Below are 15,938 nucleotides of genomic sequence, written 5' to 3' on the forward strand. Positions count from 1 at the left end.
GACTCACCCATCCCCCCTCTTAAATGAAAAAGGAGAGAAAAGAAAGAATATGAAGGAGGAGAGGAGAAAGAGAAGTGTAAAAGGTCTTTATAAATGGCCTACAGCCATTAAGTAATGAAGAGTGCCTGATCACTGACTGTCGGACAGTTTGGTCCTTTTCATTATTGACGTCCTACTTTTTTTCCCGTTTACTTGCCCTTTCCACCATAAACACAAAATATGTGATCTTTTGCATTCCGTATTGCTTGCGTAAGACATTAACAGTTCAGGTCTTAGGTCAGTTTGTTCCATCTAAAAAGAAACCAGACTGAACTCTTGCCCCTGTTCTAAACTTGTGACTTCACACTTTTGGTTGTTCGGTAAATCTTAAATCACAAATAACATGCTGAGCTATCGGCATATTTCAAAATAAACCCTAAAGTGCTATCTTAAACGAGAGCAAATGTGAAGTTATCTCCATAATTGACTAGCACGGTCATTTTCATTTTCCTTTCTCAACCCCCTCATGAATTCATGCTTGTCACACAATTCGCCCCCATCACCTGAAGATGTGAGGCTTGCTTGCCTGCAGCCCAGCGCAGCAGTTATTGTTCCTTAACAGCCCATAAATCCGCATGGAGATGTTTGCTAAAAGCGGAATCTGGGTCAAAGGTCACCCTTGCTATCCTTTGGCCCCCTCTCACCAGATGGCACCTCTAACTTTCCCAGGCTGTCATGCAGCAGCCAATGGCTGGCCCACCTCTACAGCTCCCGGGTGCTCTGGATCCTTTGTGCTCGGCAGTCTAAACAAAGATTTTTCTCCTTTTCTGGCACTAGGGGATTCAACTACGTGTAAACAGGAAGAGAAACCTAACTACAGTGCATGGCATTTCAGAGGCAAAGTTATTTTAAGACCTTATCAGGGTTATGACAAAAATGTCTCAAGTATATGAATATTGTATTTGCAATTAGAATAGTCTAGTTTATTTTTTAAATTGCATCATACCAGGTCGTTTATGTAAATAACAGCATGCTATTAGTTGCTTGGTAAAATAAAGGTAAAGAAAAAAGACTAAGATGCAACATTAGCCCAATTCAAATAACATATTGCAAGCTAAATATATTTGGCTTAATTCTAATACTTTTAGTAGCAAAATTAGGCAATTTTATTGCAATAAAGCGTTATTAATTGTACGCATAATGACTTAATCTATGCAAATCGCCATATAAATATTGATATGACTTACTCCTACTCTATGTAAATGTAAAACATTAGAGGTGTAATCTCTTTTTGAACCATGACGGTAACTGTAGATATTTAACAAATTAATAAATATGTGCTTATTTCAGCAGCACATCATGCAAATAGATTGACTTAAAATATACAGTGCTCTTGGATACATTAAGAACAACCCAGTTCGCTTTCTTATTCTCTTTTTTAAGTTTTCTTTATTTGTTTAACTGATTCCTCTTCTAAAATGTTCCACATGTTAAGTTCCACTACATATACATTCTGTTAACAGACATAACCAATAAATGCAAACAGATGAATGACACGCAAAGCTCTCCAAGTGTACTCACAGTTATTGAATGCACAAAAAGGCAGTACTTATCAGTAAACTCTATTACTAACTGCAACTTGCTCGCACATCGCAATGCATCCTGGGCTAAAGAACTCGCCATAAAAGCCTACTTGCTGTAATGTGGTATATTCTCCTTATGATTAACTCACTTGCAAAGCAGCTTTTCCAGCGCTAATGCCGAGACAGACTGTTTTACATTTCTAATTTGTCATTTCAATAGGAGGGGTAATAGCTAGAATTGCCTACTCTAGGCTAAGCTTCTTATGCTCACTTATGCGTTTTAAAGATTTTGTAAGACTGAACTTAACAGCCCAGGTAAGGCGGTCCACTCCTCATGCAACGTAAACAAAGGATATGAAGTCCACAGGTTTCCAAAAGCTCAGCTCAGCGAGGGGCTAGTGTTTTCATTCAAATTTAGTTCTGGTTTCTTCCCGACAAATGCACTTGTGGGAGATGGCTAAAGAGAAAGTGGAAGGATTGCAGTCTGGTTTCCTACAGGTTTGTGATTCCAGAGGTGCAGTCTTGAGGTGAAATACTGATTTGTGAACTTGTCAGGGAGAGCAGGAATGACTGAAAGGCGACGGAGGCTAAGTGTGTCAACGTGACTGTGGTGGGGCCATGCTGCTCGGCAGGATGGCCCACTCTCCTGTTTGCGCCAGAATCTCACTCCTGAAACCAGGGCAAGCCTCTAGTGAACAACAAAAAAAGCAACCATGAGAAGGAGAGAGGAAAGTGAAACAGAGTGGATTGGAAATATACAAATGAGAGGGAACAGAAAGTCTAAGCTAGCACTGATGTTGTACACAAGTTCTTGATCTTTTTATGTTTTTATCAAGGTAGTCATTGTTCTTTTCTTTTGTTTTAGTGTTTTGAGAAAAAGAATGATTTAATATGAATAAAAGAACATACTTTTAAAGTATGAATGCCCTAAAACTGCAAAAATAGCTTCAGACTGTGACTATGATGACAAAAGCAGCATTTCATAGACCATAACCAAGAGCTTCCAGATGGCTTTGTTTCATAACTCGGTGACCTACTGACATCCAATTGATGTGCTTGAAAAACCTGATGGCTCATAACCTGAAAATATTCCACATAGCCATTTAATTGCTAACTTAGCATTAGCTACTCCTATTTGTGCACACAATACTGCATTCTCGAATAGAGCCCTACTTTTCCAACAATACCTAATGAAAAATAAAATAAAATTACAATATGGAGAATATGACGATAAAGTAATCTTCATGTGAATTGAGGGGGCACAGGGTCTTCAAGGAAATCCCCATGTTAAAACCAACACACTAAGAATTCCGATGCATCTAGAAGACACTCTTTCACCACTGGGTAAAAGACAGTGCTTACAGCAGTCTGACACACTTTGGCATTGGGCAAATGTTCGGAAAAATATTCAACTAAGACAGTGACATTGAGTTTCCCTCAGATCTAGGCAGCATAAACAAGCATTGGTATTCTCTCAGTTCTGGCAAAAGCACTACTGAGACAAAGAGAGTTCTTTGATTGTGAGCAGTAAAATAAAGACATCAGGATTTGTGATTGATGACTTTTGTTGGCAGAGGGAAAAAATCTGAGGGTCAGACCCTGAGATGTAGCTTGAAGGTTTAAACAGAACTGGCCTTGCTGATCTGTAAAATTTATTCTGAAGTCTTAAGGCCAAGGTTGTAGACACGTACTCTAAACAGAGCTCTGATATCAACTCAGCACCACATCACGCTAACATATTCCCCTGATTCAAAACAAATAAACCAACGAAGACATTTCAAGTAGTTTCCTGGTACTATATGTACCATTTTTAAACACCCGGGTTGTGTTGAGGTCTGATGTTGAAAAATTAGAAGGCCACAGAATTTAATCAATATCTTGGCCATGGAAGTGAGATGTGCTGCCAAGTGAATTGGCACACACAATGTGTCTTATTCAGGCACTATAGAGAGAGAGAGAAGAGACAAATTGTCCTTTTTAGGAGGTGTGCTTTGACCCCTTGGGACTGCCCACATTGGTTAGCCTACAATACAATGATAAACCACAGAGGGGCGCACTGTATAAACTCAGTGACATTAAACCTTTGATTTTCTTTGTAATGTTTACATTATAGACACTTATACAACAGTTCTGTTATGCAACATTCATGCAATAATTCATCTCTTTTGGACTGCTGAGATTTAAATTCCCGAATAAAATGGGGTAATTTTTCTCAAGTGAGAAGGTTTGTGTTTTTATATGTTTTAACTAAATATTAAACTATAACTTTTTAATGTTGTTAGCTAACGCCTTAATCTTGTCTTTCATCTGCTGAAATCTCTTGCGGACATAGATATTCATACATGCGTATAACAATGGTTGAACAGTCAAGTGTTTTTGAGTGTTCACAGACCGGCTTGGACCGTTCCAGTATGGCCGACGGCTTACGTATAACAGCCCTTAGAAGCAGCCGCTAATGAGGCTATATAATATATCTATGATTCTAAGATAGAAGACTAATCTCCTAGCGGCATGTAAAACTTTGTGAAAATGAAATACACTTTATCACTTTTTAAAATATCTTGTTAATAATAGTAACTTATTACAGAATACTTTTAAATAATATACTTAAGTGCTAAATGAATGTAATATTTCCGGACACTTAATTGCAATTAAGTTACAATTTATGGTAGTTTAAATTTGTATTTAATTTTTATATTAATAATTTATTTAAAGTTGTTTGACCCACTTAAGTAGAACTTAAATACATTTCATAATTACTCATATTGTTTTTGAAATATGTGTAAAGTCTACATCTGAATGTACTAAAAATGTATGACAAGCTAAAATACTTTAAATATAATTTCTGTTGAAAATTGTGTTATGTATTTAAAAATATTTGTCATTGCACATTTGTAATGATGAAGTTGTATAGATAGATAGATAGATTTGGTCTAATCCTGACTTAATCTAAGCCCTGTATGTGAAACAGGCCTATAAGTGCACATTCAATACAATTAAGTGAAGGGTACTGTAACTTAAAACATATAGAACAAGGGTGTCCAATTCTGCCTCTGGAGTGCCACTGTCCTACAGAGCCCAGCTGTAAATAAGCAAAGACAGCTAAGTTGAGGTCTTCAGAATTACTCAAAACCACCAGGTGCGTTGGGGGCAATTTGTAGCTAAACTCCATGGGGCGTTGGTTCTCCAGGAGAAAGATTGGACACCCCTATAGAACAGCATGTTTAATTTGACCATTTATAGCTTTCTTATAAAATATGATGTGTACATATAATTTAAAAGATATTAATGGTCTACAAAAAGGGATTCAGTGGGGCCGGACTTTTCCACCATCGGACTGAACTACTGTATTACTGTTGCTGAATCATGACATTATATTGCTTTTAGTTGTTTCCTAATTATCACTTGGATACCAATGTTACTGCAGTAATATTTTGAGGGTAAAGTGGCTTTTCAGAGAAAGCTCATTTATCTTTGGCACAAAAATGAGACACGTATAAAGGGTGGAGAAAGACGTTAACAGAAAGAGAAAGGAAGCCTAAGTCACTTTTAGGCCGTGGGTAGAATGGTGTGTGAAAAGGGCTTCAGCCTTTGGCTCTCTGTGCATTTTAACACACCATAAATCATTCTCCTAGCCGTCCCATGTATTCCGTGAATGATATATTTTATTTACACTACAGAGGAAAACACACATGGTCGTTATTAATCATCTCCCACCTTTAATAATGACTCAACTTCCACTCATTCATCACACAACTTCTAAGCTGGGCTTAACACAAGAATAAAAAAGAGAGAGAAAGAGACAGATGAAAGAAAACAAACAGTGCTGGCTAACAAGTAAGCTTTTTCAGAGGTTAAGGAACAAAGGGACTAATAGCGCTATTTTCCTATTGTGAATACAATGACAATAAAATATAGTCTGTTGATCACGTGCCTTCAGGTTCTGGAATAAATACCTGAGCACGATCTTGCTAACCTCACTTATCTTTTTATTGCTAGGTAAACATTAGCAAAGAGCCAGTAAAGTCCCTTTGTTTTTCTCTCGAAAGTCACTTGTAATGATGATATAATACATATACACACACTTATTTTGTGCCATAGAAATTATAAATCTTTGTATTCCACTCTGTGGCTGTATCAGTGTCTAAATTCATTCAAAGTGCAGAAGGTTATCCCTCATAACACTGAAGCACAGCCAAACTTCAGTGAACATGAGCTGTGTTGAGGCTCTCTGTGGTATCTTGGTGTGAAAAAGAAAAAAAAATTCACTTCCTGCAAGCACTTATGTCAGATACAGCCCTACATGTCTTTCAGTCGGCATTGATTTCTCGCAGTTATTAGAGATTTAGCCACATATCTGTCTTGCCGCAGACATTGTAAACGATATCCAACAGTACAGTCTGTTTGGATGGTCTCCAGATCACACAGTTCACGCATGAAGTGTATGCTTTAGGGAAGAAAGGGAGGCACAAGGGTGAAGAATGAAAAGAATTTCTACTTTCTAATGTCCGATTCACGTTTCGAGTGGGTTGCAGTAAAACATCAGGCTTTGGCTGACTGAGGGCAAGCAGCTAATGGCAGACTGTGACTGATTCTCTAGTAATTGCTTAAAGGGATAGTTTACCCCAAACCTTCATTTTCATTATTCATCATTCTTCCATGATGTCGTTCCAAACCTGGACATGAGGGTATGACTATGAAACACCAAATAAGATGTTTTCGATGTATTTTTGTTTGTATAATGAATGTCTATGGGGTCCAATGCTGTTTTAGATTTCACTGACTTTAATTCAGTGGTTCTAAACGAGGGGACCTTAGCAAACATCCGAGGGGGCCTCAAGATGACTTAAAATGATATAAAATAAGATAAAACAAGCTTAAAAAAAAACAAGATATTTCTTATTTTAAACCAACATTTTGTCTTTATCTTATAATGCCTGGATATAGCCTACATTTAAAAGTATGAATTCTATACTTAGAAAAGTCATTTAATTTAACTAAAATTAAAATAACAAACGAACAAACAAATGCATGAATGAATGAATGAATGAAACCAGTTCAAAATATTTTCTTTAAAAAATATTTTTTTTTAATTATGACATTTTTCCTCAATTTTGGTTGAACTATTCCTTTAACGACCTCATGAAATTATTTGGCGAGTGAGTGGTTTTGTCTTCATTCCTGAGTTGATGTATTGAAACAGGACGTCTGGGTGGGACGTTGGCATAAAAAAAGTGCCAGTGGGCCTTTGTTACATATCATCCATCACATTACTTTTACAGAGAGTGTCAGTGCACATTTGAAATGCTAAAGGTTTATTCAATCAACATTTGTACTAGCTTATGGATTAGCTTCAAAGCTAATAGTTACAGTTGAAGCTAACAGACAAGTCAAATGTTGATTTCATTAGGTCTTTAATGGTAACAATCATCAAAATAGTTTTGAATCCTTGAAAGGCAGCTGTTTGAAGCCACCAGGAGGCCAGTGAAATAAAGACAATCAAGCAGATCAGCGCTAACAGCTTGCGCTCCTCCCTTCTTCCTTAAAGAGGCATTCTCCCACGAAATAAACCAGTGTTACAACAGATTGATTTAAATGTCTGTGTGTTTTCCAGCACCTCTGTGGCAGACTCAACAAAAGGGATGAGTTTACAATACCACCCCTTACATCCAAGTAATTTATGGCACGCCATGCGCTCAGCAAAGTGCAGCAAAAGGCACCTGGCCTAAAGCATAAAAGAGCACATAGCACCAGAGAGAGAAGGATTTACCTTGCAAAATAAAGTGGGAAGTAATTGAAACAGTGCAGAAGTGCGCTTTTGATTATGTTGTGGATGCACTCCGTCATGTCATAATGGCTCTTGTCCCCTGAACCGCAAAACCATGTATGCTTAATGAAGCAAAAACAGCTCCACATGAAACTGCTATCTCCATCTTTTGAAGGCAATATTGCTATCATAAAGCATGCTCGGAGTAATAGAAATAAGATTTACACAGGTCCGGCTAATGCATGCTAAGGAGGTTAACTGCTGTGTTTCTTGACAACCCAAAAGGCGGCTCCATCTAATAAGGGTGGCAGCGCCTTTATGGTCTCTTTCTCAGGATGACTGCTTCTCACTGGCAGCACCAAAAAGCATTGTTTATCAGGCACTGTGTTGAATATGCAATAAAACAGCTAAAAAACAAAACAATTCCCCTTATGCTGACAATAAATGGGGTGAATATGAACATCACTTGCACTGTTTAAAGAGACTGCATAATTCAGTGTTTACAAGTGCCGTTGCTAAGGGTGATACTGTGATTATTACCGATATCAATTGTACCCTATTAGCACAAGCACTGCATAATATTTTTGCAGTAAAAGCTGCCATTATCATGCTGGCATTGACATGACTGACGTGCAAACTGTTCTGTCTACAATAGTAAAGCAATAGGCCACAAAAGGCCATACAGTGGTTTTACCAGGAAAGGGGTGTTCTTAGGTACAATGCCATACCTAAGTAATGATGGAAATAGCAATGTAATAAAAGACATAAGTGTTCAGTTAACAAAATTTTCCAGGTTCAATAAAACTTAAGCCCAATCCACTGCACTTATATTGTATGTTATGTGTTGATTACAACAAAAATTTGTTTCCACTTTACCCTCCTTTTCTCTCTCCCCCTCTCTTTAAATATATATTTTAAATAATCATATTTAATATTCACAATTAATATATGTCAAAATGTTTTAATAATTACTCAAATAAACAATTCTTTAGGCAAGTAATGCACTTTATTATGTAAAAATGTAATCTTAGGTGTTTAATTACCTGCAGATCTCACACTATTAACAGGTCTATAAATGAAAGCAAACTAAATTTGGCCAGTTAGTTGGAAATTAGTTTTTCTATTTTTTTTATTTTTATTTTTTATAGTACTAAGGGATGCAAAACAACAAGCTTTCCCATTTCCTGCTCTACTTATTTAAACTCAGCAAACACAGACAAGCAGAGTGCTACAATGAACAATGAAAAGTCTGTACTGTATATCAGCATACTGGAATGCCTCACAGCCAATCAAATAAAAAGACCAGAAATAACTGTAAATAAACAGCCTCTTTCTTAAACAACACGGGGTCTTTCAATGGTATTACAGTAATTATCCTAAACTTACCTGCTGTCATGTTTGACCACAGAATAATAAGTTAACATCATACCTTACAGATGAGCAATACATTTACCTCATACCTATTACTTTTTGGTGACTATTTGAATCCCCCTCTCATCCTATCCCTGCACATTCAGCCTTGTTATTCACAGCAATCACATTCCACCAAAATGTCCCACAGTCCTGACAAATAGCCATTAACATGATTTTTCCCTCCTTTCCCACTTTTGCCTTCTCAAATTTGGTCTCTCCCCTATTTGTGCAGATGATGTATTGAAATCCATGAGCCTTTAATCCTATTAATACAGCTCTTGTCCATGTTACATTTATTTTCCTCGTAATCTCCTGCTCCGGCCTCTCCTCTCCCTCTCTCCTCTTGTCCCTTGGCTGACCTCGGCCCACGTACTCTCCTCTCAGAGTTGAGGGAAATTCAGATTGATACCAAATATAATGGTCATTGCGGGTTTCATAACAAGCTTCCTGATGGTGTGATCAAGGGCTGTTTAGCTTGAATGACCGCGTCAGCCATCTTCTTGAACTGAGGGCAGGCTCATGCCAAACCGGAGAGAGCCGGATGGGAATGTTTACAGTGTCATTCTGTGAAATGCTATCAATACTTGACCTTTCTGCTATTATATGACTACAAGAGTTACAGGCCAAATAGTTGCAGAATTTTTTTTTTTGTGAGGCTCTAAGAGTCATACTTTTTAAAGTTCTACATAAACATTGCATTAAAAATGATTTGTTTGCACATCATACTCGCATAGAAGCAGTGCATGATGGGAGTTTTTCATAAGGGCTTACTGTAACTCATTTCTAAAAGGGGGGAAAAGATGTATTTCATCCTTTAACTAGATCGTACGGATGTCTGCCTTGATGTCTGCATAGGCAAAGAAGGCCCCACAAACACGTAATCCTAATGGAAATCCTTGTCATACATGCCCCAGTAATGGTTTATGGTTCGGACCATAAGCGCCAATCCAAACCCAGTCCTCCAAACCCATAAACCAATCAGTTCCACAGCCAAATCCAAATGAATCAATTCCAAACTTCAGATGGCCACAGACGTGCTCACTTACCTATCATCCCACTGAGAACGGCTGCAAATAGAGTATTTTTACAAGCTCAGAGCACTTCATGTAGTCTAATGAATGTGAATGGATGGGCCTTGAGTGAAGTGAAGACATGTATTTACACATGATCTAGAATCTTCTTTACATGCTGAGAGGAAGAGGACGGTTTACTAAGCTCCTCATAGGATGAGAGAGAGATCCTGATGGAGCGCACACTGTGGACAATAAACGAACCATATTAGCCATTACAAACTTTCGTATGGAGGAAAGATATGTAATTTTTTGCAGGCACTTGAATGTGACAGTTTAGTTTTACAGTACAGTATGTGCTCATAGTAAACACTCACATTGTGTCTTTTTTCTCACTTAAGCAAAAATGCAGCCATGTCTACAACACTCTTCTGTGATATTAATCGTCACATCAACACATAGCTCATTATAGAAATGTATAATATGTAGCAAATAGGTGGAGATTTAAAGTCAGCTACATTCTTTAGCAGTTTATATTCTTTCTTCTATTAACATAAACTAATATTCAGAGGCACAAAGTATGTGTTGATTTGTTGTCACAGTCAGAACCAGGCAGATAGAAAGTAACGTTTGCACAGATAGGCACTGTGGTGGATATGTCAGTGAATGAGGGCCAAACAATAAAAGTGAGGCACTGAAGGAGTAACTGAAAAGTTTAATGTGGCTTTCAGTTCACCCCATAATGCCTTGTGACTGATGAAACATTTCCCAAGATTCACAGAGTCCTCTGTCAGCAGTGATGTAAAAAGCCCTAGAGGCAGGGACCAGTAGTTTCAATAGCCTTTTCAATTTGAATTTGTTCCTCAACAGAGAAAAAAAAAAAAAAAAAAAAAAAAGTTTTAAATGAGAATGGAATTTTACCTCCCAAAGAAGCCTAAAGGAATTCAGAATGGAAGCAGAATTTATGGAATTTGTTAATGACTGCACTAACAGGAATGCTTGGACATCAAATTGGTATGCAGAAATGTGCCATTAATTAAACATCATATTAAAAGTAAAAAAAAAAAAAGAAAAAACATTTCTAGGGCTGAAATATGAGGTAATTTTTAATGTCTTGATGGTACACAAATAAACTATTTCTAAAGCATGAGGGATTTTTATTATAATATAAGAAGTGCAGATACTGACCAGATAAATATCTTATCTGTGTCATTAAAAATGCTGATGTAAAAAAGAACTGTGACAAAAAGAAACCCCCATTAGTCCCACATAACCTCCTGTTTGTAACTGCAAAAAGAACAAGTTATAATGGTGCAGATGGAAGAGTGGAGAGCAAATGGAAGCCCTCATTAAAACATCTCCAGCTGTATTGTGAAAAAAAAAAAAAAGTTTGGCTGAAGTGCTCAGTGATGTTAATAGAGATCAAATGGAAAGGTAGTGCAAAAAAAGAGGCAGGTTCATTACTCTGGTAGAGAGTAAAACACACAGAGACACCTCTCATACAGAGACAACTATAATGGGTCAAGCATCTAATGAACACAAGACAGACAGACAAACAGACAGACAGACCAATATGGCGGTTATGATGGGAAGGAAGAACAAGAGACAGAAAGATAGAGAGCGAGTGAAAGAGCCTCTGGGTCCAGCCTTTGAAGATGTCCGGGTCACATCGGCGAGCACAGAACCTTTGTTCTCGTTCTCTTTTATAATTTGATCAAGTCATATACGTGGAGCTTTTTTTTTTTTTTTTGAAAGAGAAATAACATTTTAAGCAGTGTTAGGGAAAGTTTTTTACTTTTAAAAGTAATGTGTTAGAATTTTGCTATACTCCCTAAAAAGTAACTAACTGATTTACTTCAGTTACTTTTTTATGGAAAGTAATGTGTTGCGTTACATTTGTGTTCGTTTATCCGACCTGGGCTGGGCTTCCTTCTTTGTTTTTAATAATAACTTTAAAAAAAGGAAAGTTAAAAAGAACAGTATTTGAAAAAGAAATATTTTGTAACATTACAAATGTCTTTAATGTCACTTGCATCCTTGCTGAATAAAAGTATTAATAAAAGTATTAATTTCTTTGAGAAAAATCATACTGACCCAAAACTTTTGAACAGTTTGATATACAGTATTTCAGGCACAGTTTGACATATATAATAAAGTCAAACATATACATACAGATCTTGATAACATAGCCTAATAACATAATGTTTCTTGTTTTTATCAATGTTGAAAACAGGTGTGCTGCTTTTTTTTTTTTTTTTTTTTGGAAACCATTATAATATATATATACCAGGATTCTTTAATTAATGGATTTGTTTTTTTATCTTAAATATAAATCTTTTATAACATTATTAACATTATTACTGTCGCTTTTGATCCATTTAATGCATCCTTGCTGAAAAAAAAGTATTATTTAAAAAAATTTAACCAAACTAAATCCTTTGAGTCTATGACAAATCATGTAGTTGATGCCATAGTTATTAATGTTATTTTAATGTTATTGGCACAGATAAATAATTATTTCCATTTTTATTTTTAGGGGACCCTTTGTTGGTTGAGAGTCTGTTTGGGGGGTCCCTGGTTCAGAAAGGGTTGACAACCCCTGCCCTAGACAATGAAAGGTAAAAGAATAATGATGTTTTTCTCTGCTCATATGGCAATAAATTGTATCATAAACTGTATTCTCTCACAAGTCTGTCTCTCTCTCTCTCAGGTGAGAGCTCCTCCACACAGAGGAAATGAGGGGGGAAATGATGATCCCCCTTCCAGGCCTAATGTTTTTCTCTTTTTCCTTTTCTCACTCTACATGCCCCTCCCCTGTTTTTCTCTCTTGTCTGCCAAGATGCAAGACTCTCCGGCCAGGATGACAGAAAATCGAGGCTGCGGTTGCTGAAATCCCTCCTGTGCCTTCAACTCTAAACACAGGGTAAGATGTCAGCCTACAGCTATGCACAAAACTACAGTATTTAAAAAAATAATAATAATAAAAAATATTTTTTTCTGTCCCATTGTCATTCCAATTATGTCTCAAGCATATGGCAAGACAAGGTGGGTAGTATCAATTCCAGAGAGGTTTACCTTTAGTCTGTTTTTTTTCCCTTTTTTTAAATTTATTTATTTAATCTATCACACATTCTTGTTTATTAAGTGTAACAGAGATATGAAAAGGACAACATTGTCTAACATGGAATATGCAACGGCACTAGATAATTTATTTATATATAATTATATAATTATATATAAATCAAACCTTTATCATCAAACAATTCACTAGCTCTGGAAATATTACAAGCAGAAAATATCCTTTGATGCAAGGATACACATTTCATCAATGCACATTGATACCACTTGTAAAGGTCTATTTTGAATGACTAAGAGTCTGGTAGTAGGGAAATGTCGCATGAAAACACATCCTTATTTCAGACAGAGCGGGTCTATGCCTGCAAGTGAAAAAAAAAGAAAAGCCTCCATAAAACCTTGCCTTTACTGCTTATAGCATTATCTAGCTTATGTGTATCATAAAAGGAGAGTAATTCATCTATAAAGTAATAAACTCCAGAATAAGGAGAGCATATATCCTGTGTAACAATACACCTCGCTGGGATAGATTAAACATGACAATATGATTTACAAAGTTCACCTATAAATTACCGGAATATCTAATAGGTTGAATATTCGAGTCGGGGGCAATGCTGAAGTCTTTATCCGGCAGCAGCGGGTCACAAAGGATGTCTGACATCAAGCGTACGGGTCCTGCCACAGTGTCACACAACGCACTGTATCATTCCTCCGCTAATAAAGGCATGGCCGGCAGTAGGGCTTCAGAGCAGAGGCAAAGTTATGGAAAATATTTCTCTCCCAAGGACATGGCACCAGATGTGCAAAGACTTATGGGAGCAATCATAGGTGGCCAAGGCTCGGGCTGTGAGGCCTTATTAAGTTAGGCTGCAATCCAGCACCTTCAACTTATTAAGCTGTCAAGAGTTGCAATGATTAAAACCAAGGAAAGGTCACGAGCAGACCTTCGGCATTGTGCAAGGGCTGGTATTTTCTTTAGTAGTGCCGGCCCTAATGAAGACATTTTACACTTGCAGGTGGGATTTGATGAAATGGCTCTTTAGCAACGAGCTCTTGTTCTTTCTCTTTCTCTCCTTTTTTTTGTATGTCTGAGAGGCTTGTGCAAATCTTCAAAAGTTTCGATTTTTTTTCCTCACTCACCTCATCGAAGGTGGCATACAGAGAAATTAACTTATTCTGAAAGACAGGATGAATGGGAGAAAGAGAGAGAGGCCTGCAAAAGAGAATCAAAATCGTTTCTTTCGCCTGGCACACGGGCGACTGGTCTCACTCTCAGATGGTTTTGCATAAGATCATCCGCGGAGATCAAAGCCGAGAAGGCCGCGGTAATAATTACCGGCTGGGTGCGAGAACGCAGAAACGTTCAGCACGGGCAGGGCTGTCGCCTAAATATCAGCCAGCACGTTCTGCTGATGAAGGGATTTTAATGTCTGTCGGCTTCGTGCCATCATCTGCCTACGGAGATTAAAGAAACACAGCAATCCCCCAAGAGTTTTATTGAGAGCTGTCACTAGTGTATGCCTCAATGCCTGAGGTCCGGGACCGTTCCTGATATATTCACCTGCCAGGTCGGATGGTGTGGTTTGTGGAGTGGACTGCAGCTAAGCTGTGTTGAAAGGACAACTCATTGCCTGATGGTCAGAAAACTGGGCCAAGACTACTATCTATCGCAACAAGACTTATTTTAGTCCAGACAAGATGTCAGTAATGACACTTTCACTTTGTGACACTTTGCCTAGTTTGACCTCTCTAAAACAAGAACATACATTATGAAGCCACAAAGACTGAACTCAACTATTTTGTCACTGAAGCTATGGTTTGGTGGCATTGTGTAGTTGATTTCTGTAATATAGTCCTGGATATTGCTGAAACATAAGGTGGAAAAAAGAAGGGTACGGAATGTGCCTGTCTCATTTCAAAGCGTGCCCTTGACATCTTTGTAGATTGGCTTTTTTCTCTCTATCCTGCATTGCCCAGGACACTGCTACAGCTGCAAATTGCCAATGACAGATATGCAAAATGGGGGTCATACAAAGTTCTCAGCCATTTTATAAAGGAGACACATATACTGTGTGTCTGTCGGCTTGCTAGAGGTGCTGTGTGACCTCCAAAAACTATTTTCATATACTGAAATATATATTGAATGGCACATATTGCTGTATCTCCAAATGAGAAATCCCATGTAGCGAGAACTCATTTAGCTGTTCTTGAGGCTAGTGTCGCTGTCAAAGTTGAAATGAGAACAAGCAAATGTGGTTTAGGGGCACACGGTTTCCAACATTGTCTTACAAAAGTTGCTTGTGCTCTGTGAAATGCCAAACTTTTATTTAAGTACACAGGGAATGACTCATTGACTCTTTCACTTCACAACATTTGCAAACAGCTGTCACATTTAAAAAAAAAAAAAAAAAAAAATCCTGCCATCCATGTATCGGTTTACATTCACTTCTTTAAGGTTATGGTGACCTATCTACACGCTGCAGGATCTACGCATATAGTCAAAGCCGCTGAGATGCCCCCTTCCTTAGGCTTCAAATGTCCTAATTACTCCTGTGTGCCTCACAGGTCAAGCCAAGCTTTCCGTACTAGCCTGGCACCATAAGAGTATTCTCCACTCCATTAGCATGACATTTCAATGCACAGGGCTAAATGTTCCCACTCCTTAAACTCTCAGCCTCGGAGGATTCTGTGGCCTACATAAAAGACTCAGCTTAGACCTAAGCTGCTCCGTTTTGCTTTTGGGGGAAAATGCTATCAGAGAACTGAATGAGAAAAGTTTGTTCCAATTGAGGCAAAGCAGAGAAAAAGAGCTATGACCGTGTTGCATTTATGTAAAATTTGAGACACTGTGAAGCTTGAGGAAAGTAAGTATATATGTTGCACACACAGAAGAGACAGTGTTTTCTGGTGCCACATATGGTCTTTTATTTTCGTTACACTGTGCGTAATCAACAAACACAACAAGAAATTAGATTTTGTTTCACAGTATGTTGCAATGTCTGGCAGTGTGACTTCTTCATATAAAAGTGGATCTGATCTACATTATGTAAAAGAAAATGAGAACAATGTATCCCACCAAATAAAGAATGTAACTCATTGACCTTAGCGTTA

This window comes from Rutilus rutilus (genome assembly GCF_951802725.1).
Source record: "Rutilus rutilus genome assembly, chromosome: 7".
In the NCBI taxonomy this organism is placed as follows: domain Eukaryota; kingdom Metazoa; phylum Chordata; class Actinopteri; order Cypriniformes; family Leuciscidae; genus Rutilus; species Rutilus rutilus.